We start from the raw sequence: 24,809 nt of genomic DNA, 5'->3' as shown, positions 1-24,809 counted from the left end.
CCGTTTGAAGATGACACACTGTGGCTCAATTTTCAAACGGATCCGTCCCCCATTGACTTTCAATGTAAAGTCTGGACGGATCCGTCTGAGGCTACTTTCACACTTAGAAATGTTTTAACAATATAATGCAGACGGATCCGCTCTGAACGGAGCCACCGTCTGCATTATGAACACGAGTGTGAAAGTAAAGGGACTCCTGACTTTACATTGAAAGTCAATGGGGACGGATCCGTTTGCAATTGCACCATATTGTGTCAACTTCAAACGGATCCGTCCCTATTGACTTGCATTGTAATTCAGGACGGATCCGCTTGGCTCTGCACGGCCAGGCGGACGCCAAAACGACTTTTTTTTCATGTCCGTGGATCCTCCAAAAATCAAGGAAGACCCACGGACGAAAAAACGGTCACGGATCACGGACCCACGGACCCCGTTTTTGCGGACCGTGAAAAAAAACTGTCGTGTGCATGAGGCCTTAGGTGTGGATCATGTGACCTTTACCTCGCCCTATTTAGTCTGACTTTTCCCATCACTCCTTGCTTGGGATAGCTTCATTTGGTCTTGGAAGAGCTGGAGTGTGGTTCGTGTTGAAGTCCTGTTCATCCATCATCCTCTGAAATTAAGTGTTCCGCTTGTTGTGTTTTGTATTCCCCCCCCCCCCGGTTGTTTACTAGGCCTCAGTGAGACGCTAGTTCCTTTACCAGGGAAGGAACGGGTGGTCTCTGCCCTGTCATTATCTTTAGGGCATCTGAGGGTCACCAAGGTTTTCTAGGTTCCTGTGTATGGGTATCTCTACCATCGAGAGGTGCCCATACGGATAGAAGTTAGGGCCAGGAGCAGGGTTTTATAGGTGGTGACCCTTTTCCTTCCCTAGCGGTGAGGCCTAATGTCTTTCCCCTTCCTTCTTGTTGTCTTTTGGTGTTATCCCCTACTACATCCGTGACACTTGGATTCTACTTGCAGTACAGTGCCCTTCCACAAGGCGCGCCATAGAGCGGCCTCTAGTATGCTTCTTTCTAGAATCCCTTTGCTCTCAGAGTCGGATCGGCCACTCCGGTGAAGGAACCATCCATCACCCACCGCACGTGGAGGAAAAGAAAACTCTGTAGCACAGACTGGAAATAATCAGGGACGAGGTTTCTGCCGTCATCCGTCAGTGACAGATGAGTGAGAGGCAGAAATTACAAAAGGAAAAAAACAACCCGTGGCCGGTGACGATAATTAAGGCAGGTGGAAAATAAAGTGAGAGAAGGAACGGCTGGGGACAAACAAAGCTGATTTACTCTGCCAGTTATTCAGCGGGACGCTCGGGTCATTGCCGCTGCTCTCCGAGGAGCTTGATATGCATAGCAGCCGCCGCAGTATCACATTCAGATTGTAATGATGTCTAAATTGTATGAATACTAACAATGCGGCTGCGGAATCGGCATGTGAGGAAATAAATATATAACATTACAGAGGAATGTAGAAATCACAGAAATACATAATTCATCCCAATGAAGATGAAAGATCGCCTTTGTGTCACAACCAGACAGCTGAGAAGCTCTGACAGAGGCCTTTCAGAACCTCCTCCTTGAATTTCTGTGTTGTGGTATTCAGCTCCTCCTCTCGTCAGCCTCTCTCAGCTGTCATGTCTTAATTGCTTCCCTTTAAATGCCTCCTCAGAATGCTTTTCTGAGCGGCTTATATTTCCTCCTGGAGTGTGTGTGCACGCTGATCTGTCCTCCTCTTTGCTTTAAAGCTAAGTGTACTTTTATATGTTTATATCTGTTTGCTGGATCCCAGATGACCCTGACTCCCTCCGTGTCTTGTGTAGGGAGCCGGTGGTCGTGTCCCCTCACTATTGTAGGGTGCTCAGGGCTTTATAGTCAAGGTTCGTGGATATGCAAACCTCCACCATTAGGATCTTTGCATAGGCTGAGCAGCCAGGGAAAGTGCCAGGTCTTCTGCAGGGGTCTCCCTTGGTTCCTTAGTTTTTGGATCCAGCGAGTCGTTTATACATGTTGCTTTGCCTTGTTACCTGTACACATTCCGTGACACTTTGTTCCTAGTGTTGAATCGATATCCATACATTAGTCAAAAGCTGTCAGAAACCAAAAGTCTCTGGTGAACGTGGGGGTGGGAGTCGGGGGATTTCTGCTTCTTAGATTTTTTACTATTTCTTGGAAGAGAAATTGGACTAAAGTCGAAGCCCTAGGATTCAGTAGTGTTGATCGCAAATTTTTATCGCGAATATTGGCACTTTGAGAATTCGCGAATATCTAGAATATAGCGCTATATCTTCGTAATCGCGAATATTCTTGATTTTTTTTCATCAGTACCCATGATCCCTCACTGCTTCTTGCTTGTGGGCCAATGAGAAGGCTGCAATATCTTTGACTTTAGGAGTAGTGTTGATCGAGAATTTTTATCACAAATCTTTTTCTTCATCACAAATTTTCCGATTGCCGATTTTCGCAATAAAGAAAATAATGACGAGATCATTAATGTGAGACAGGGCCATCCCTGATGAACATCTCCCTCAACATCTGCACTGATGAGGGACAAAAGCCCTGAAACAGCTGTATACAGATGAGGGTCTCCGCCCGGGGTTTGGCAGGTGTGAGCTAATTTGCATAAATTTTCCCATGATGCATTTCCTGGGGAAAAAAGTCTCCATACACTGCGGTGTCTCCTTAATGAGAAATACTGCCACCTCTGAGCGGCATTTCTTACAGTCTCTGCACCGATGGGGCAAGAGCCACGAAGCAGCTGTCTACAATGGGGTCTCTGTGCTTCGATTGGTATGAACTAGATAGAAAATGTGCTTCCCATGAAATTTGTGTAGGTTTTCTGTCATTGGCTGCTATGTGGTCCTTAAAGTGAAGGGGCCCAACTTTAGTTGATTCCATACCTTTGCCATTGGATGGAGGTGAGTGCAGCTCTCATCAGGAACTGCTTTATTATTTATTTATTATTTTTATTATTTTATTATTTTATGCACTTATATAGCGCTTTACAGACATCATCACTCGCTGTCTCCAGAAGCTCACAAGGTCCCTATCAGGATGTCTTTGGAGTGTGAGAGGAAACCGGAGAACCCCACACCAACATGGGGAGAACATACACACTCCATGCAGATGCAGATTCAAACCTAGGACCCCAGCGCTACAAGGCACCAGTGCTAACCACTGGGCCACCGTGCTGTCCACCAGTGCTAACCATTGAGCCACCATGCTGTCCACCACTGCTTACTACTGAGCCACCATGCTGTCCACCAGTGCTAACTACTGAGCCACCATGCTGTCCCCAGTGCTAACCACTGTGTCACCATGCTGTCCCCAGTGCTAACTACTGAGCCACCATTCTGTCTACCACTGCTAACTACTGAGCCATCATGCTGCCCACCAGTGCTAACCACTGTGCCACCATGCTGTCCACAGTGCTAACCACTGAGCCACCACGCTGTCCACCAGTGCTAACCACTGAGCCACCACGCTGTCCACCAGTGCTAACCACTGAGCCACCATGCTGTCCACAGTGCTAACCAATGAGCCACCACGCTGTCCACCAGTGCTAACCACTGAGCCACCATGCTGTCCACCAGTGCTAACCACTGAGCCAATGTGCTTCCCATTATTAGAAAACAATGGGGTGTGAAATTGCCCCCGGGTGTGAAGGGGATACAAGCCTAAGGTCATTCTGTTCCGGATGAAAAATCTGGATCCATTTTGATCTTTGACCCTCTCTTGTGTGTAATATCTCTTATTTTTACTTACTGGGAGACAACGATGGGAATGAAATATCAAATTTTGCTCTTGTTTTTTGGTTTCTTACATTCCATTCCCAGCTTTCAGTTCAATTTTCTTGGGTCTTGGAAAACCCCTTTATTTGTAAGCATAACCCCTTGACGATCCCTTTGTGATAGTCCCTGCTTCCTGACCGGTGGTCCCAGAGGTGGAGCTTGGCAGGTGGGGGTTACCCTTTAAAAGCAGGGACCGGTTGTTCTAGTATAAATGAGAGGAATAAACTGCCATCCAGTGAGGCCGGCAAGACGACAAACAGAAGTCAATTTGTTTATTCACTGTGAAAACTGACATTTGTCTCCTGAATATATATATATTTAAAAGTAAAAAGTTCCCTTATTTATTCCTTCCTCAGATAAAAACAAAGAAAACTGCGAGTAAACCATTAAAAATATTTGCATTTAAATTGAAAATGTGAATGCATCAGTTCTCATAACCAGAAAATAATTACTTGATATTGAAATGTTTGTGCATCTCGAAGATGAATAATACGTCAACAATCTAATTATCACGATGTGTTTAAAGGATATGACTTTAAAGGTTGACTGTTCCACCAGATGCTTTCTTATTGGCCGCAGATTCATGTGTCATATATAGAGATGAGCGAATCGAATCAGACAAAGTGGAATTCGATCCGAATTTCCGGAAAAATTGGCGGCTACAATGGCAGCTACGCATGTAAGGACATGGGGCAAGGAATTCTGGGAAGGCGGGCTGACCCATAATGACATGCATGCAGCCAATCAGCAGCCAGCCAGCCCTGTGATGTCACAGCCCTATAAATACGGCGGCCATCTTATAGTCAGACATTATACAACATTCTGAGTGCAGGGACAGACGTGAGAAGGCGCTAGGGACAGCAATAGAAAAAACCTCATTGTGAAAAAAAAAACTGAAAAAACAATTGAAAAGCCTTTAGTGACTTATATCTGTGGAAAAAGAAAAATATATACGCATTTCACTTCTGCAGTTATATGTGGTGAAAGCATTTAGTGGCCTATTTCAGTACAAAAAGGAAAACAATTTACACACTTTACTGGTGCACTTACTTGTGGCAAAAGCGTTTAGTGGCCTATTTCAGTAAAGAAAGAAAAAATATATACACATTTCACTTCTGCAGTTATTATTATCTCAGAACAAAAACAAAATATATTCAGCGTTCCCTTTTGCGGTAAAATCTTTATTGACGTATTTCAGTCGAAAAACTAATTTTATTCAGCATCTAGCGCTGCGGTTATATGTGGTAAAATCTTTTGTGACGTATCTTGATGAACTTCGCGACTCGTCCGGGCTCAAATCTATCTTGACGCTTTGTCTTCTCATTGTCTGTAGCTACTAGAGGCCTGTTGATGCCAGGCAGGTTCCTCCAGAAGTATCTGGCTCGATGAGCAGCCGATACTGCACTTGCATCAATCTTGACAGGATTCGTCTCCGGGTGGAGAGAAATTGTTTTTTGGAATGCTTTCCCCATCGTAACCATGTCGTCGAATAAACTGAACACTGGCCGATTCTCTCCTGTCTTAGGTAACACTTAACTTTTATTATAAAATTTATTGAATATTAAATTGAACCAAAACTTGATTAAAATTATAAGAAAATAAACTTAAATTTGTCAATATATTATCCCAATATTCGAGGGAAATTTGCAGACAATCAATTTGCCAAGCCTTTTGTGCCAGAAAACGTGTATTATTAAATCGTGTTTTAAATAACACTTTATAAAGTTGAGAAATTTTAACCTTCTGTTCTGTCCCATATTCCCTATAAATGAATAGATGAAGCGGCCACTCTGTGGCCTCCTCATGCTGCTGCCACCTCCACAATCTCTCATCATCATGGTACTCTGTGGCCCCCTCATGCTGCTGCCACATCCGCAATCTCTCATAGTCGTGCCACTCCGTGACCTCCTCATGCTGCTGCCACCTCCACACTATGTCTCCTTGCCACTCTGTTATTTTCAAAATGACAAGCAGAGGAAGAGGCAGGCCGTTTCGCAGGGGTGGAAGGTGTCGGGTAGGTGCACCAGGCCAAAGCCTAAGTTGGAGAAGGTGCGTGCGATTACGTCAAAGGACGCACCAGAGTTGGTTGATTGGCTCACTCAGCCTTCCGCTTCTGCACCCTCCTCATCCTCTGTAGCTGCACCACCTGCCCGTCAGACGTCTGATGTGTGACAGCACGACGTGCTAGAACTCCACCTTGTATATGCTTGATAGGCTGCTCCAGCAGCAACGTGCCGTAAACGACTACCTGTACGAACTCTGCAGCAGGACAGGTTCTGGGGAGCTTGGTTTCATTTCACCGCGACAGTGGCTGCTCATGCGTGAAGCATGCAGACTTCTGCGGCCATTTGATGAGATCACCAAACTGGTCAGTCGCAGCCAGGGCACCATCAGTGACATTGTACCTTACGCCTTCTTTCTGAAACGTGCATTGCGTTGTGTCATTGATCAAGCCGTCGAGGAGCAGGAGCTGGAAGATGAGGAAGTCGCAATGCTGAATTTTTTTACAGGGGGGGCTACTTTATCTGAGGCACGTCACTAGGAGTCTGAAGATGAGTCAGAGGAGGATGGTGGCTGGGGGGGAGGAGGAGGAGCAAGAAGAGCAGGCTTTGAGGGGGACTTTAACCTTTTCGGGGATCCCTGGTGTTGTCCGTGGCTGGGGGGAGGAGACTGAGGATGACATTCTCCTGGGCGATTAGCAGTAGCCAAGGCGCTCCTACCGCGCCTGCTAGAAGATGACAGTTTGTATATGTGTTGGTCACTTCTGATATGAGATCATTCTTGCAGCCAACCCATCGACAGCCGCCCTACGAATCCAGCCTCAAGGAACGCCTAGACTGACAGGTGTCCGACTAGATCAGGTTAACGACGGCCGATGTGGACGCTCTGAGAAGCGAGGAACACCTGGACTACTGGGTGTGCAGGCTTGACCTGTGGCAAGAGCTAGCACAATTTGCCATGTAACTCTTGGCTTCCCCCTCGTCGAGTGTCTTGTCCGAAAGGACGTTCAGTGCACCAGGGGGGTTCGTGAACGATAAGCGCACTCGCCTAGCTCATGACAGTATGGACTACCTCACATTTCTAAAAACAAATGAGGCATGGATCTCGGAGGAATTCAACACCTGTGATGACCACGTGTAATTGAATTTCCTCATGCCAGCCCACACATATCCGCCACAAGCCAGAACAAAGAATGGTCCTTGTATCATGTATATACAGCGGCATAAAAGGCTTTTTCTGTCAGGTGAATGCCTAATGTTTGGGGCCTGTACTGGCCTACAGTGAAATGTTTTGCTGGTGACCGCCTATTGTACATCCAGCCACATCATCACAAGTTATTTTCTGTCAGGTGAATGCCTAACAGAAACGTCCCGGACGATGTTCGTCCATCACTACAGGGGAGTGCTCCTGTCCTCTTGGATCAACAAGAAATCGTTTATGGCCTTTCTCTGTTCGTACAGTCGGTCCAACATATGGAGGGTGGAATTCCAATTAGTGGAAACGTCACATATCAGCCTATGTTGGGGGATGCCTTTCTGCCTCTGCAGCTCAAGGAGGGTGTGCTTTGCGGTGTATGAGTGGCTTAAGTGCATGCAAAGTCTTATGGCCATTTTTAGGATGTCTTGCAGATGGGTGGAAGACTTTAGGAACCGCTTGACAACCAGATTGAACACGTGTGCCATGCAGGGTGCATGGCTAAGCCCTCCTTGACACAGCGCCAACACCATGTTCTTCCCGTTGTCGGTCACCATGGTTCAGATTTTGAGTTGTCATAGAGAAAGCCAGGATTTCATTTCATGATGAAGGACACGGAGCAGTTCCTCCCCTGTGTGACTCCGTTCGCCCAGGCAAACGAGGTGTAGAACAGCGTGACACCGCCGTGCCCTGCACATGTGTTATGCTGGAGGGGCACTGTGCATTGTCCCTGCAGTGGAGGCTGAGGACACAGTGGAGGATGAGGAGGTAGAGGCAGACATTGTCGCAGGACCAAAGGCACGAGAAAGTGGAGGCGGAAGTGGCGTCAATGACCAAGTTGCTGGTGTGCCTTGGCAGGAACCACAATCACCCAGTGGGCCTTAAAGGAATTACAGAGCTGTATTATGGAAATCTGGATCCCCAGTCAGTGCAGCAAGGTGTAATCGGATTGTTCCTATTCCCCAGGCTGTAACCTCCCCTACTAAACCCTGTTCTACAGAAATGCTGTGGAATGATTCCTCCCTATCCTTTCCCTAACACCTTGAATAATCTTTCCCTGCACTTGTAAATCATTTTTTTTTGGCACAATAAAGTCTTTCCTCGCACTGTCCCTAGCGCCTGCTGACGTCTCTCCCTGCACGAAGTACACTGGAAAATGGCAGAATCCCAGATGGCCGAGGCTATTTATAGGGCTGTGACATCACAGGGCTAGCTGCTGATTGGCTCCATGGATTCGTTACCACGAAGCGTGAGGAAATTCGGATTCTGTGCAAATCAAATTTTTCCTGAAATTTGGATCTAATTTCACTTTGTCAGCTTTAATTCACTCATCTCTAGTCGCAACACAAAATTTTTTACAAAAACAGAAAAATTATATGAATGTGGTATTGCAGTAATTACACCCACACGTGGAGTAAAAGCAGGAGACTATATGAATAGCACAATGCGTGTTGCAAAAAAAAGAAGAAGAAAAAACAATGGCAAAATTTTGCTGTTTTCATACCCCCCACAATTAAATGGATTCAATGTTATTCATAATTTATATAAACTACAAAATGATGTGTATCATAAAGAAGCCCTCAAATAGCTTTGTCAGTGAGAAAAAAAACAAAACACCAAGGCTCTTGAAATTGAATCAATGAAAAAATTGAAAGAAGTTGCTGTGTCCATGAGGCATTGCTTTTATCCAGGCTGTATACGTTCTTCTCGATACTTACTATCTTATTATAAGATGAGGATGCAACTTGTGTTATCCAGAAGTGGTTTGAACCGCTTTATGAGCTTGTTCTGAGGCCAATCCCTCCGCAGAGCAATGAAATGGTGAAATGGATGTGGATACTTGTTAGTCATAATGTCACTATTTTTATTATTATTATTATTATTATTATTATTATATTTAGTGGCATTTTGTTCCATGGCGCTGTACATACAAAAGGGGATGTACATATATAAAATCAAACAAGCACAATAAGCATGAACAAGTCAAGCTACAAACTGGCACAGAAGGAGAGAGGACCTGCCCGCAAGGCCGTACAATCTACAAGGGATAGGGGAAGGATATGGTAAATGAGGCTAGAAGCTGCTGATATGGCGGTATAGTGGCTGGGTTACTGTTGGTTGTAGTCTTGTCTGAAGAGGTAAGTTTTCAGGTTTCCATAAAAGGTTTCCATGGTAGTTCTACGTCTGATATGTTGGGATAGAGAGTTCTAGAGTATGGAGGATGCACAGGATTGCTCTGAATTCAGGAGATGGGCTACGGATACGTAGTGGAATGATCCAGCTCTCCATAGTCAATTCCGTCAAGGGTTATCCGAGAGCCTGAAGGACGCGTTGGGGTTTAACGAATATCCTGAGTCATTGGTTGCGGCCATGTCCCTTACTGTACGTATTGATAGATGCCTAAGGGAGAGATCTAAGGGTTCTCACACTCTGGGCGCACTATCATATAATGTGGCGGCTTCCTCCGACACTTTGGGTAGAGAAACACTTGAGCACATGTCTGGTGATGAGCCAATGCAGCTGGGGGGAGCTACCCCTGGATCTGGTGATAAGAACTTTATGCTTAAGAAGAGACTCTGCTTTTTCTGTGAAAAAGAGGGACATGTTGTTAACATATGTCCTGATGTTAAGCATCAAGGTGAAAAAAATAAAAATAAAATGTGTTTAGTCCTCACTCTTGGTGGTGTGGGTGGGGAATCTGAGAAATTACTTTTGTCATTTGCCGGTAGTACCCGATTTTTCCTGCCTGCCGAGGTGGTGCTAGACTCCAAAACTGTGGGAATTGAAGTATTTATTGACAGTGGGGCAGGGGTTAACCTAGTTGATGGTCAGTTTGTTCTTATGCATGGGTTGACAAGTACATTAGACAAAAATATTCAATGTTTGCAATTCACAAAAATGTTTGTCACAAATGGTGCAGGACATTCGTTTAAAGGTGGGTGATTTTTTATCAAGAATCCATTTCATCTTTTGTGCTGGAGGGGCTGCCTGCTCCCTTGGGGCTATGTTTACGATGGTTAAGCAAACATAATCCTACCATCGATTGGCAAGCGAGACAGATTCTTGATTGGAGTAATTATTGCATAGACAACTGTCTTAGCACATCTCTTTCTGTTGTAACCACTAAAGTTATACCTTCGTTTATTTCGGATTTTTCAGCTGTATTCTCTGAAAGTGGAGACCAGAAGTTACCTCCACATCGGGAGTACGATTTCCCCGTCAACCTTATTCCCGGAGCTAGGTTGCTCAAGTCTCGTTTGTATAATCTTTCTGAACCCGAAAGAGTAGCCATGCGAGAATATATCACCGAGAGTTTGGCTAAAGGATATATTAGACCATCCAAATCCCCAGTGGACGCAGGGTTCTTCTTTGTTAAGAAAAAGGACAAAACTCTTAGGCCATGTTTGGACTTCCGAGAGCTTAATCGCATTACTGTCTGTGATCCTTATCCCCTTCCTTTGATCCCAGATTTGTCAGTGCCAAGGTGTTCTCTAAGTTGGATTTGAGGGCGGCATATAATCTGGTAAGGATCAAGGAGGGGGACGAATGGAAGATGGCCTTTAATACCCCTGATGGTCATTTTGAGAATTTGGTCATGCCTTTTGGCCAATGCTCCTGCGGTTTTTCAACATTTCATCAATTACATCTTTCATCATCTGGTTGTCAGGTTAGGTGGTGTATCTGGATGATATTCTAAATTATTCTCCTGACATGGAGATGCATCAGGATCATGTGAGACAAGTGTTACAGATCCTAGGAGATAATAAACTATATGCTAAGATGGAGAAGTGTGTATTTGCAGTTCTGTAAGTGCAATTCCTTGGTTCTACTCTCATCTTCAGGTTTTTGTATTGGATTCTGAAAAGGTCCGTGCTGTGTTGGACTGGGATCGACCCGAAAATCTGAAAGCGCTTATGCGATTTTTGGGGTTCACCGACTACTACCGTAAATTTATTTTGAATTACTTGACTGTTGTTAAACCGTTAACAGACGTGACTAGGAAAGGTTTGGATATCTCAGTCTGGTCTGATGAGACATTACAACAAGCCTTTTCAGCTGTGAAGGAGTGTTTTGCTTCTGCTCCTATACTGGTACAACCTGATGTTTCACAGCCATTTATTGTGGAAGTTGACGCATCCGAGGTAGGTGCTTAGGAGCAGTCTTGTCGCAGGGTCCTTCACCTAGTAAATGGCACCCATGTGCTTTCTTCTCTAAAAAGCTCTCAATTGCTGAAATAAATTATGACTTAGGTAATAGAGAGTTGGCTTTTGAGGAATGGCGTCGTTGGTTGAAAGAAGCGATTCATCCTATTACGGCAATTACCGATCACAAAAATCTGGCTTACCTGGAGTCGGCTAAATGTCTGAACCCAAGGCAGGCCAGATGGTCGTTGTTTTTTACCAGATTTAATTTTATTACCTATCGCCCTGAGGTTAGGAAAGTCAAGGCGGATGCTTTATCGCGTAGCTTTCCTGAGGGGGGGGGGGGGGGGATTTGGAAGATCCTGGCCCAATATTAGCTGAAGGGGTGGTAATATCTGCCCTTTATCCCAAACTTGAGGTGGAGGTGTTGGAGGCCCAGGGAGATGCACCGGATTCCTCGGGGAAAGTTGTTAGTTCCTTCGGAACTACGGCACAAGGTGTTTGACAAACATCACAGTACAGTTCTTACGGGACACCCTGGGAGCAGATCCACGGTCAATCTCATTTCTAGTAGATTCTTGTGGCCGGGGTTGCACAAATGTGTTGAGGGCTATGTGTCAGCTTGCGAGACTTGCACGTGCCAAGGTGACACATACTCGGCCTTCAGGATCTCTACTTTCGTTGTCTATCCCGTCCCGACCTTGGACTCATTAATTCATGGACTTTATCACAGATTTTCCAAATTCCCTACGGAAAATTGTGATGCTGGTGGTTGTTGATAACTTCAGCAAGATGTCACACTTTATAGCATTGACAGGTCTACCTAATGCTAAAACTATTGCACAAGTGTTTGTCGATAAATGATCGTGAAGCTACATGGTATCCCCTTTAATTTGGTGTCTGATAGGGGGAGTTTGTTTCCAGATTCTGGAAGGCGTTCTGTACTTGCCTGGGTGTACAATTGTCCTTCTCTTTCATCCTCAGTCGAACGGACAGACTGAGCGAACTAACCAGAATCTCGGGATGTATTTCAGATGTTTTGTCTCGGAAAATCAGGAGGAGTGGTCTTCATTTTTGCCCTTGGCTGAGTTTGCTATAAATAACGGTAGGTAGAAGTCCACTGATAAGTCGCCATTTTTTGGGGCATATGGGTTACATTTACAGTTTGGCACATTTTTCCGGTACTGAGACTTCTGGTATACCTGAAGAGGAAAGATTTTCCTCTTCTTTGTCATCTATTTGGCGGAAAATTAAAAATAATATAAAAAAAATGGGGAAAAAGTATAAACATATGGCTGACAAGAGGCGTATGAGTGGTCCAGACCTGAGAGTGGGTGATTCTGTGTGGCTGTCCACAAGAAACATTAAGTTAAAGGTACCTTCTTGGAAGTTGGGGCCAAAGTTTATTGGTCCATATAAAATCTCTGCCATTATTAATCCGGTAGCCTTTCCTCTTGAACTTCCGCAGGCTTTAAAAATTCATAATGTTTTCCACAAATAATTGCTGAAAAGATTTGTCGAACCTGCTGAACCGTCTTCCTCTCGATCACTGGAAGGGTTACGGTCCAGAGGAGAGAATGTGGGTTCCAGCGGCCAACGTTAATGCCAGTCGCCTTGCTAAAGCCTTTTACAGGGCTCATCCACATAAGGTCGGTCCTGGGTGTTCTGGAGGTCACCTGTAGAAGGGGGGGCCACTGTCACGGTCCCTCCCATGACAGAGGTTAGAAGATCTGAGAGACTGGCGGCATGTGAGGTTATCTGACAGTCCCTCTGTTTTCACTTATTGCAGTGTTGTGATCCCAGGTGCAGCTAGTGGTCATTACTGCTCTCTATTTAGTCTTGACTCACACTTTATACCATGCGGTTGATATTATCTCACTGGATTTAGAAGCTGGTGTGAGTTCCTCATCTGTGTTCCTGCTCATCCATTTTATATTGAAGATAAGTGTACTTCCCTTTGTATTTTGTTGTTCCCATTTGCTCGTTGTTTCCTAGGCCTCAGGGAGACGCTGGTTTGTTCATCTGGGAAGGAACCAGTGATCTCAGACCCAGTCATTACTCCTAGGGATTTCCAGGGTTTCTATGGCCTAGGTTTCTGGTGTATGAATATTCCCACCTTCAAGGTCTATTCATACTGACAGGAGTCAGGGCTAGGTTTAAGAATTCCTAGGTGGTGACCCTTCCCTTTCCCTAGTCGTGAGGTCTAGTTTCTGGTCATGTTCCTTCTGTTGTCATTCTGGTGTTCCTCCCCTCCCTCCACTTTGTGACAGGAGGATGTTGCAGTAGTCTACACAGGAAATGATGAGAGCACGTACAAGCGTTTTTGCAGACTCTTGGATGAAGAATTTGTGGAATTGAGAGATATTTTTGAGTTGGAGGTGGCAGGAGGTTAAAAAGACTTAGATGTGTGGTTTGAAGGACAGGACAGAATCAAAGGTTACCCCAAGGCAGCGGACTTGTAGGACTGTGGAGAGCGTGGAACCATTGACTGTGGTAGATAGGTCTGTTTGGGCAGCAGAGTGAGATGGGGGAAAGGTGATCAATTCTGTTATCTGTGAAAGTCAAGGTGAGTAAGATTCCTGTGGGGTGTTCTAGTTTGAGGAATGGGAAGCAACTAGGACAAGGGAAGAGAATGTAAGTAGCTTGTGGTCAGATAGGGGGAGAGGTTAGTTAGAGAGGTTAGATAGGGAACTGAGACATATAAGGATAAGATCCAGTGTGTGACAATCTTTCTGGGTGGCAGTGGAGGCCACGGTAAGAGGCCAAAGGAATAAGTGGCAGCTGAGTATCAATGAAGATGTTGTAGTCACCCCTGATGATAGTGGAGATGTCAGCAAAAAGAAACTGTAGGAACCAGGTGTTGAAGTGGTCAAAATAAATGGTATTTGGGCCTGGGGAGGGTAGATGACAGCCACTTGGAGATTGGAGGGAGAGTAGATGCGGACTACCTTTAAGTGTACCTTAAAAGAAGGGACTGTAATGGAGAATAACTGTGAAGTTGGATTGAAGGAGCAGTTGTCTCCTCCACCATGCTTGTTCCTGGCGCAGGAGGTAAACTGAGATCTACCATAAGAGAGTGCAACAGGGGCGGCAGTGTCAGAGGGTGTCAGCCATGTTTCTGGTAAACCCAGAAAGTAGATCATGAACACCTGAGACCTCCACCGATCAGCTGTTTGAGGAGGCCTTCTCTCAGCTCACAGGAGCGCCGGTGCCTTCTCAAACAGCTGCTCGGCGGGAGTCCCGAGTGTCGGACCCCCACCAATCAGATACTAATGACCTATCCAGAGGAAAAGTCATCAGTATAAAAATCTCGGGAAACCCTTTTAAATGTATACTTTTTAGATTTCAATCAGGTGTGAAGTGGGTGGGGCTATAATTGGCTTGATTAGTGAATAATTAAAGGAGGAATCAGATGCAAGGTGAAAAGCCAGTGCATACAAATAGTCTACAAACATGGCAGGGAAATAGAGACAGAAATGTTCAATGCTGACATACCAGGGTTATAGAAAGGAGGAAATATGGAGCCTGGACAGTCATACTTTTTTTTTACAGAACTGCCACTCACATGCCCAATTTTAGGACTATTGTATTCACCATTTTTTACAATCTCTGCCTTTTTCTGACTTTGCCCTACCCATAAATAATGTACTCCACCATAGTAGAGAAATTGTCATGGTTCCTACAGTGATTACTAAAAATGAACCCTGGAATCCTTCCATGACCTTTCAGGTTCTGATGGCTGTCCTTAGCTTCTCCATGGTAGACACCAGATCAGCTCATAACAGGGCTACCTTGTGCCTCCAGAGTGGGACAAAATGAATTGCCAACACACAAAAGAATATCATGGCCTCTTTATTTTAGCGACCAATGGAGATCTCAGTAGTTAAATCCTCCAGTCCAATGTATATGCTATAAAAGTATCCGGTGATGAAAACCCCTTGGGCCCAAATGTTGGAAAGGGATCATTTACAGTAGAGGGGCAAAATGTATTAAGTCAACACCATACCTTCATGTTTTGTGGTTACGTTTTTATCCCTCTTTGAAGAAGGGCCTGCAAATCAGTAATGAGATTTGAGGAGTTTTTTTGAGTTTCTGCTGCTTGGTTCCTTATCGTCTCTACACTTACTACAAAGAATGATTGGAAGAACTCCTGCAGACTTTGTTCCCTCAAATATTATTCTTCACAAAAAGAATGGAAATACTTGGTGTAATGCTTTTTGTTTTTTCCTGATATTGGTAATTTGAACATTTTCAATTTTCAAACTAGTTTTTAATAACAACAAAAGGACACTCCAGGCGAATCGTTACCATCTGGTGATCCAACACTGAAGGCCATAAGGTACTCAGCAGAAGCTTATGCCTCATTAATCCTAAAAGTTCATAATACAGAATAGCAAATGAACCCCCGTCTCTATGTAGTGAACCAACATGGTGTCTACGGTTAGAAGTCTCAAAGGCAAGGATCTACAGAGGTTTCCTTCCAGAGGATAGCTCCTATCTATTGATGTGCAAATAGGTTCCCTCGTTAATTTGTCGAAAAAACTAAACTGGAAAATACTTTATTTTATGCTTGGAAGGCCCTTTAATAACAAGTTCTTACACTAAATAGCTTAAAAGTAGCTTCGGGCCCTTGTTCTACTCCATGAACAGATTAGTACCAATTGAGATCTAAAGACAAAGTGCAACATGACACCATAATCAACACCAACACAGCTCTATTAATTACATTTCCACCTTCACATTTGATAGAAGGTACCAAGCTCTTCACCATCAGTTTTCTATTCGCTCCATGGCTCTTATTTTGACCCAGTCTTGGCCTTAGCCTTCCATAAACTCTTTTAGGGCATCCACCATCCAATCTTTGGGTTCTTTTGGCAATAATAAACCTTTAAAGGTCCAACCCCACCATCCGATCAGCTAATTGAAGGGAACACAGAGCTTCTGTGATTGTTTCATCCCCCTTCACTGATTATCAGGCACAGCTCCATGTGTTTACCGGTGACTGTGCCCGATACTGCAGTTCAGCTAGTCCTAGAACAATACCTTAACTTATGACTTCAGACCAGATAAACCCCTAAATGAATTCATAATATAGACCAGATCCTTAAATTAATTCAAATCCAAGACCAACAGGCCTAAATTAATCCTAAATCCAAACCAGAGCCCAAATCAATTCAACCCCAGAATAGAAGAAAAAGGAAAGATCAGACCCCAGATAAGGCATCAAAATAAATTCAGACCCCAGACCAAACCCCTCTACTTTGCAATCTCAGGTTCTCCTCACATACAGATGTCACTGCACACAACACCAACAGTAATTCAGATAGCACGCCAGACCAAAACGACGATTTCAGGCCCCAGATCAGACTCTAAGTGATGTCTCAGTTACTACAGAAACGCAGATTGTTCCATGTAGAAGTAATTAATTTGTCCTGCACTGTGCACTGACCATGCAGCGCGCCAAGCTTATTTATCTAGCGGGAACATGTTCGGGACATTGCAGCTTCAAAGCTTTAATTACAACAATGTTCACAAGCCGTGCATAGCTTTCATTTAGGCCGCCGCTCCGGCTGTCTTACGTACATATCACAGGATCAAAGTATCGTCTCCATGCTATTAAGTTGCATGTGATTTGTGTGAGCGCAACGCTGACTCTCATTTGAAATGTTTGTATAGGGCTTAACTTTTTTTCTATGTCCATACATATATTACCTTGTCTTAATAGAAGTTATCTTTAGATTTTTATATAATAGGACTGTCACCCCCCTTTTCAATAATTTGGGAAACATACTATATATATATATATAAATAAGTATAGTTTTTTTTTCAGATATACACAGTACATTCTGTTATCTTTTGGACAGTTCTCCGATTTATCCACCCATTAGTGTCCATCCATGCTCAGCCTAAGACCTTGATTCCGTTCTCCAATATCACTAACATCAGGAGCACGGAGCGGGCGCATGCGCTGGAGTGATTTCTATATCTAGTGACGCTACTAGTCCCCACGCATGCGCGGTCTAACACTTTGATGCTTCTTGCCAGTATTATCTATGCCCTCATAACGGAGCGGGCGCATTAGGGGCGTAGCTATAGGGGAAGCAGGGGAAGCAGTGGCTTTGGGGCTCTGACCCAGATGGGGCCCATCCAGGAGGAGGAGGAATAAAAGATGTTGTCAGGGCCCCCTCAACAGTATTACACAATGAAATGATACACAGTGACACTATAGACAGTGTAGGAAACGGATGGAACAGTGGCCGGCCCCGGTCTGAGAGAGCGATCTTTATTAGCCACAGGAATGGGGGTGGCATGAAAGGAAGTGGTTGTGAAAAAATTGGGGGACGGGGCCCCATTCAAAAATCTGCTGTGGGGCCCAGTCATTTCTAGGTACGCCACTAGGGCACATGCACTGTCGGCACCTTGACACTCAGTGATGTATCTGGGGTTGACTCTGCCCTTTTTCTTAGACACTTAATGGACGCTTGTTTGGGGCCGGGCAGCGCACGTGTGTATCAAACACGGTGCCTGCGCACTTGCCCCTAACATCTTAGACAGGGTATTTGAACCTGCGGTGGGAAGCCATCTGTGCCGCAGGTTAGTATCCATTGGCCTTTTATCATTTTATGCCATTGTGCTCCTTCCTTTGGTCCCCTGAATAACTAATATATTTACTAGGGAAAACGCGTCAGGACTTCTTAATTTTGAGATCAGATATCGCATGGGACATTTGTTTCTAGGAATTGGCATCATTCGTGATTGGGAACTACTGGACAGGTAGGGATTCCTAGTAAGGGTACAGCCACCGATAAGTGGGGCCGTCCCTTTCGGGGCGATTACTCCACTTTTAGGCAGGGACAGGATAGATATTTAGGGATAGCTTCCCTGATGCCTAAAAGCGGACTGTGTATCCTGTTTAAATGCCCCTCCTAAACCATCCGGGGGATCCCGGTCCAAAAGTGTCACACCTGTGACAGGTATTAGAAGGTCTGAAAGACTGACTGCACATGAGTGATCCGACAGCCTCTTTTGGTTTCACTTTGTCTGTGTGTTGCTTGTATGTCCACCCCTCCTGTTCAGGTGTGGATCATGTGACCTTCACCTCTCCCTATTTAGTCTGACTTCACCCATCACTCCTTGCTCTGGATAGCTTTATTTGGTTTTGGAAGAGCTTGAGTGTGGTTCTTGTTGAAGTCCTGATCATCCATCATCCTCAGAAGTTAAGTGTTCAGCTTGTTGTGTTTAGTATTCCCCCCCCCCCCTCCCCCCCCTGGTTGTTTACCTCAGCGAGACGAGTTTCTTCACCAGGGAAGGAACGGGTTGTCTCTGCCCTATCATTACCTTTCGGGCATCCGGGGGTCACCAGGGTTTTCTAGGTTCCTGTGTATGGGCATCTCTACCATCGAGAGGTGCCCATACGAATAGGAGCTAGGGCCAGGAGCAGGGTATTATAGGTGGTGACCCTTTTCCTTCCCTAGCGGTGAGGCCTAGTGTCTTTCTCCTTCCTTATTGTTGTCTTTTGGTGTTCTCTCCTACTACATACGTGACAACAAGTTTCTGCAACAAGCATTTAAGTCTTTGCAGCAAGTACCTAAGTAACCCCCTATTGATCTGGCGAATGAAATCCAGTTACCATAGGGGTCTACAGTATCATGAGTAACCACACCTGTGGTAAATATCATTCAATTCAGGTACATGTCCCATATGCCTACAATGATCTCCATTTATTTATGTTTTGTTTAATTTATATTCTTTTTTCGTGGAAATATATTTATATATATTTTAAGATATCACTAATAAATGTAAGTCTTAAGGGTAATGACTTTTTTCAGTGACCTCCATTTCCATGCTTTCCCGATTTCTATATTATTCAATACCAGTGAAAGTTATTTGAGAATGTGCAAGAAATTCAGGTCCCCATTAAACCGTGTGAAGGTTGAACGCTGTGGCCTTCATTTTCCATGGTTTTCAATCTGAACCGTTCGCTGAGGCCCATCGGCTTCTCAAAGCAAACACAAAAGAATGAATCATTCAATATGGTGTAGAGGGAGAGTTCTCATCTCCGGTTCATTGTCCGTTCTTCTGATCCGTCAGAAGAACAGAAAAAAAAACTGGATCCTGTAAAAAAAACAACGGATCCTGTGCATCAGTTGTGCACATTTGGCATCCATTTGAGCCATTGCTGTCAGAAATCTTAAAAAACGTCTCTCAGACGGAAATGATTCAAACGGAGGCCAAATGTTCATAAGGGAGAATTCACATCTCTGTTTCATTTTCCGTTCTGATCCATCAGAAGAACAGAAGAAGAAAAAAAACAGGATCCCGTAAAAAGAATATGGATCCATCCACTAGCTGTGTGGTTCCTGCGCCGACCTCTGGTGCCAGAGCTACTCTGAAAGAGCTGATCAACACGGAGGCAGTGAGTCAGACCCCCTCCAATCAGACAGTAATGGCCTATTCAGAAAATACATGCTCATAGGGTTCCGTATAAATCAAAATGACGTTCAGAAGAATGCAGATGCTATGGCTCTGTTCACACTTTGTTACATGGACACATAGCTTGTGTGCTTTGGCAAACATATGCACAGATCCTCACAAACCCAATAGAGGGGTCTTCTGTATCTATATAGCACAAACATCGTTTTTTTTAACAATAGTGACATTTGCCCCTAAATACCTACACAATGGCCTAGGTCAGAGGCATCCATCAGAGGCTTATGTCAAGAAACAGGATGTGAACAGAGCCTAAGACGTGGCCATGTTATGGACTGGCCACGTGGAACTGACCTTAACTGAACAATTGCTCTATGTTTATTCTATTCTATCTATTCTCTGGTCTGAAACCGTATCCATGGACCGGCCATTACATGGAACCGTTGTTCAATTGGGTCCTTTAATACCAGGGTCAAGATGAAGGTTGGTTTCCCACAATGGCTCCAAGTTGTACCTGGTCCATGGGTTTGTGTTAGACCAGAATACTGCATGTGTGGAGCCATTGATCAGTTCCAGAACCAGATCAAAGGGAAAATATATTCATGACTTACCCTCAGGATAGGTTATCAGTATTAGATGTGCGGGGGGTGCACCATCCGGGACCCCTGCCTATCAGTTAGAAGTGGCCTTGAGAGCCGCAACCTCTATCTAGGACAGTGACATCACTGTACATCGGTCACATGGTCTAGTTGCAGCTCAGCCCCATTCAAGTCAATGGGACTTAGCTGCAATACCAAGCACTGCCACTATAAGATGTGCGGTGCTCTCCTTGTAAAACTGCTGGGAGTCTGCATCGTTAGCCAGAGCTTCGATGACCGCAGCATCTCCCTGACTGGGACTTGGACCCTTGCTGATCTGATAATGATGAACTATCCTGCGAATAAGCCATTATTATCTTTCCCAGGATAACCCCTTTAAGGCCAGTTTACCGTAGCTGACACATAGTACACAAACCCATGGCCCAGGCTCCACCAAGCAGCATTGCTTTGTGTTGCGCCACCATGTTCCTTTACGGAAACCAAGCGGTCTACTAAACAACTGTATGCACCAAGGGTTAAACCCTTGCCGGATCACTCTGTCACTTATTTTCCTTTATCGCGGCAGTCGCCGCTTCCACATAAATGCATTTTCATAGAGGTGTACGGCTCACGTGTTATGTGCTGATGAAATACAGTGTCACACTTCATTGGTTCCATGCATCTGAATATGAGCCGACCGGCGAAAGGCATAACTGTAGCATGTTCTCAATTTCACCCGAGACTGGTCAGTGCATATTACAACAGCTGAGACAAGACTGCGAGCAGATGATGAATTCTCTTCCAGAATGGAATGGAAATGAGTGCAAACTATTACCTCCCAGTGCCGGTGTAGAGAGCCGCCACCCCGCCGTTCTCATCGTCACCACTTCCTTCTTCTCTCAATAGAAACGTTTCCATCAAATGCAATGATAGAAAAGTTCCTGAACCCCGAGTGATATATGTTCATACTGTGGTAGGTCATCTGCTGAGACGAGCCGATCCATTCTACATGAACCGAATTCATTAGGAATTTCCCAAAGTTTCTATCTTTGGTCAACCTGAAGCTTTTGTGGTTCGTTGAATCGCTCAAAATGGCGGCCATCCTTTTACAAATCAGAAGACAGAGACGAAGTACATTAATAATGCTGCCTTGGTGCTAAAGAGCTTCAAAGTGCTTGAATACAGCCCTAGGAGACCACAGAGTATCAGACGTGACTTTCCAGGGCAAATGGGGAGCTTTAGTTTCAGAACAAATTTATTCAGACTAGAGATGAGTGAATTTCTTGAAATTTGTTTCATGTCCGATTCGATTGATTGATTCAAATGGTTTCTGAGTTCATTCTACCTGAATCAAACATGCTCCAAAACTGACATATAACAGTCTCAGGTGTCCTAGGACTGATATCTTTTTCTGAAAAGATTCGGAGGAGAAAAAGAGAGAGCCTGTTTAATCAGTGCTTTTCATAGTAGGATTTTCCCCTGGTGGTAGCCTCAAACTATTCAGTCAGTGCTTCTTCATAAAGGGATTTCTGGGAAATATATTCAAGTTAGCTTTCCTTCTAAAAAGAAAAGAACACTAAGCCTGTCTGATGCCAGCAGAACTAAGATATGCTAATTTGCATATATTTTTTCTCATCTCTCTCTTGATTTGCCAAAAATAAAATTAAAATAAATTCTGGATGAATTCTGAATCATTTGAATCTATTTGTTCATCTCTAATTCAGACAAAATCAACTCTGGCGGCCGATTTGACCTGAATCGAACCCAAAATGAATTTTGGAAAACTTGCTCATCTGTAGTTATATGTTCATTCGGAAGACCTAGAGTGACACCAAAAATAATATATTCTTCAAGAATAGTCTAGAAGAAAAACTGTCCAAAAACAAATCATGTCACCGATCCTTTAGTCCTGCCACTTGGCTCCATTAATGTCCACACCTGAACCTTTAGGAGACATTCCCTCCACATCTATCATCCCACCTCCATACACACAATGGAGACATCTACTCCGCCAACTCAGAGAACCAAAAAGAGATGCAATACGTAGGCAACGTTTAGTGTCTCTTTGATGGTTGCCTGAGAGATATCATTGACTCCAAGACTCTGATGAGCTGAGAGGGACCTACTGCATAAAGTACAATTTCTTTTGGCCCTTCTTCAGGATTTGTGGTGTGTTGATGGCTTCTGGGTAATCCATTGTGATAGGACTATGAAGACATTAAAACAAATCTATCTTGGTGACAGATCTTTAGATTTCTTAGTAAACTTTGGATGGGCTTCTGCTTGTACAGGTAGCCAATCTACACAGGAGGAGCTGCACTAGGACTTTTAGAACCACCACCCACAAGTCTCCTGGGCACGAATCTGCTGGATGCTACTTCTAAGTGATGATTGAATAGAGAGGTGGCCGTGCCAACCATCTTCAATGTTGTTGTAAATCCCATAGACTTAGGCCTCTTTCACACTACAGTATGTCCATTTCAGTGTTTTGCGGTCCATTTTTCACGGATCCGTTGTTCCGTTTTTTTGCTTCCGTTGTGGTTCCGTTTCCGTTCCGTTTTTCCGTATGGCATATACAGTATACAGTAATTACATAGAAAAAATTGGGCTGGGCATAACATTTTCAATAGATGGTTCAGAAAAAACGGAACGGAAACGGAAGACATACGGATGCATTTCCGTATGTGTTCCGTTTTTTTTGCGGACCCATTGACTTGAATGGAGCCACGGACCGTGATTTGCGGCCAAATATAGGACATGTTCTATCTTTCAACGGAACGGAAAAACGGAAATACGGAAACGGAATGCATACGGAACACATTCCGTTTTTTTTTTGCGGAACCATTGAAATATATGGTTCAGTATACGGACCGTATACGGAACGCAAAAAACGGACCGCAAAACGGAAAAAAAAAACGGTAGTGTGAAAGAGGCCTTAAATGGATAGAGTCAGGATGTTGGTGGCCCCAATCCTCCATTCTCTTTTACCTTGGAGGCCATGATGATGTTTCCCTCTTTCTTGATCTCAGATATAAGGAGTCATCAACATAAATATCGTTGGTAGATGTTTTTCCAGGACTATTAAAAACATCAACCACTTTTTCCATAGACAGCGCCACTCCTATCCATGGCTGGAAATGCCAATGAACAGAATGCTGAAATAGCAGGCATAGCCCAGACCACCATAGACCCCCTGTAGACACAGTAACTAAGCTGGAGTCATAGCTGTGTCCTAATGGTGCAGGCATGGGGCAGCGGCTCACTATTTCTGAGCTCACGACTGGACATTTGCTTCGTACGTTCTGGGAAATTCTCTAAGGCCTCTTTCACACGACAGTATTGTTTTTTCAGTGTTTTACGGTCCGTTTTTCACGGATCCGTTGTTCTGTTTTTTGTTTCCGTTGTGTTTCTGTTTCTGTTCTGTTCCGTTTTTCCATTACCGTATGGCATATACAGTATACAGTAAGTACATAGAAAAAATTGGGCTGGGCATAAAATTTTCTATAGATGGTTCCGCTAAAACAGAACAGATACGGAAGACATAAGGATGCATTTCCGTATGTGTTCCGTTTTTTTTTGCGGACCCATTGACTTGAATGGAGCCACGGAACATGATTTGAGGGCAATAATAGGACACGTTCTATCTTTCAATGGAACGAAAAAACTGAAATATGGAAACGGAATGCATACGGGGTGAATTGCGTTTTTTTGCGGAACCATTGAAATGAATGGTTTCATATACAGACCGTATACGGAACGCAAAAAGCGGCCCGTAAATGGAAAAAAAAAGCTGTGTGAAAGAGGACTAAGGCCAAATAAAACAAGCATTTAAGATATTGACTCTCACATAGCGCGGCGCGGACCGTGTGTTATTTCCAGAGTAAGCGGTTTTAATCAAGCGGTTGTGTAAATCTGCTTAATAAACATTCAAATTAATAAATTATGCAGCTGCGGAATGGGCTCGTTTGTGTGTTTGGGCAGGATCTAAAAATACTCTACATCCCAGCAGAAACGCCACACTCCGTACAGTGCACTCGGTAATGGTTTTTACAATCGGGGCTGGTTTCGGAGCCCGGCTATCTGTCTGCTTCCTGCGTGAACGCCGCAGTAATTACACTGAGAAGCATGCTGTGTCAGCAATCCTCAGGCAGATTCTCCTAAATGATTGCAAAGTTCGTTACTTGAAAGGGACAACTGGAAAAAAATGTTTTTAATTACGATTTTAATTGGCTGCATAGAAAAGTAGCAGAGTTAAGTTTGTCAACCGGTAGAACTTATAGTGTAGCGATATCATGTGTTCTTTACATCTCTACTCCATCGTCAGAACTAAGAGTTATCCAGATGCACAAACAATATGATTAGAGGACCTGGCCGCTCTCCAGACATTCCCCATGAAATAGCAAGTCTGTCTTGTCCTGTTCTTCTGCTGTTCCTCCTAGAAACGGGTGACAAGATTTAAAACTGGGTGTTTCCATTCCTCTTGTCAAGGGAGCGTGTCCTTGCATAGTCTTCACTGGAAGCCCTAATTGGAGAAAATCGGGGTTTGTAGGAAACGTCCCCAAGTTGTCCATTTTAGGAGTAATATCAGAGGAATGGCTCAACGTAGAGTTATAAGAATAGACGGTCCAGAAATGCTATTTTAAGGGGAATACCAGTATTTCTGACAACGTACACTTCGAA

The 24,809-nt window shown here is 44.2% G+C and overlaps 1 protein-coding gene across 2 annotated transcripts in view; it reads left to right on the top strand.

Annotated features, from left to right (window-relative positions):
• Positions 1-24,809, top strand: part of MDGA2 (MAM domain containing glycosylphosphatidylinositol anchor 2) — a 431,166-nt gene that overhangs the window by 299,172 nt on the left and 107,185 nt on the right. The gene's annotated exons all lie outside the window — the stretch shown is intronic.

The sequence above is a fragment of the Bufo gargarizans genome, chromosome 11, assembly GCF_014858855.1.
Source record: "Bufo gargarizans isolate SCDJY-AF-19 chromosome 11, ASM1485885v1, whole genome shotgun sequence".
Taxonomy (NCBI): Eukaryota; Metazoa; Chordata; class Amphibia; order Anura; family Bufonidae; genus Bufo; species Bufo gargarizans.
The sequence above is the reverse complement of the archived record's forward strand: the minus strand, read 5'-3'. Positions and strand labels throughout refer to the sequence as shown.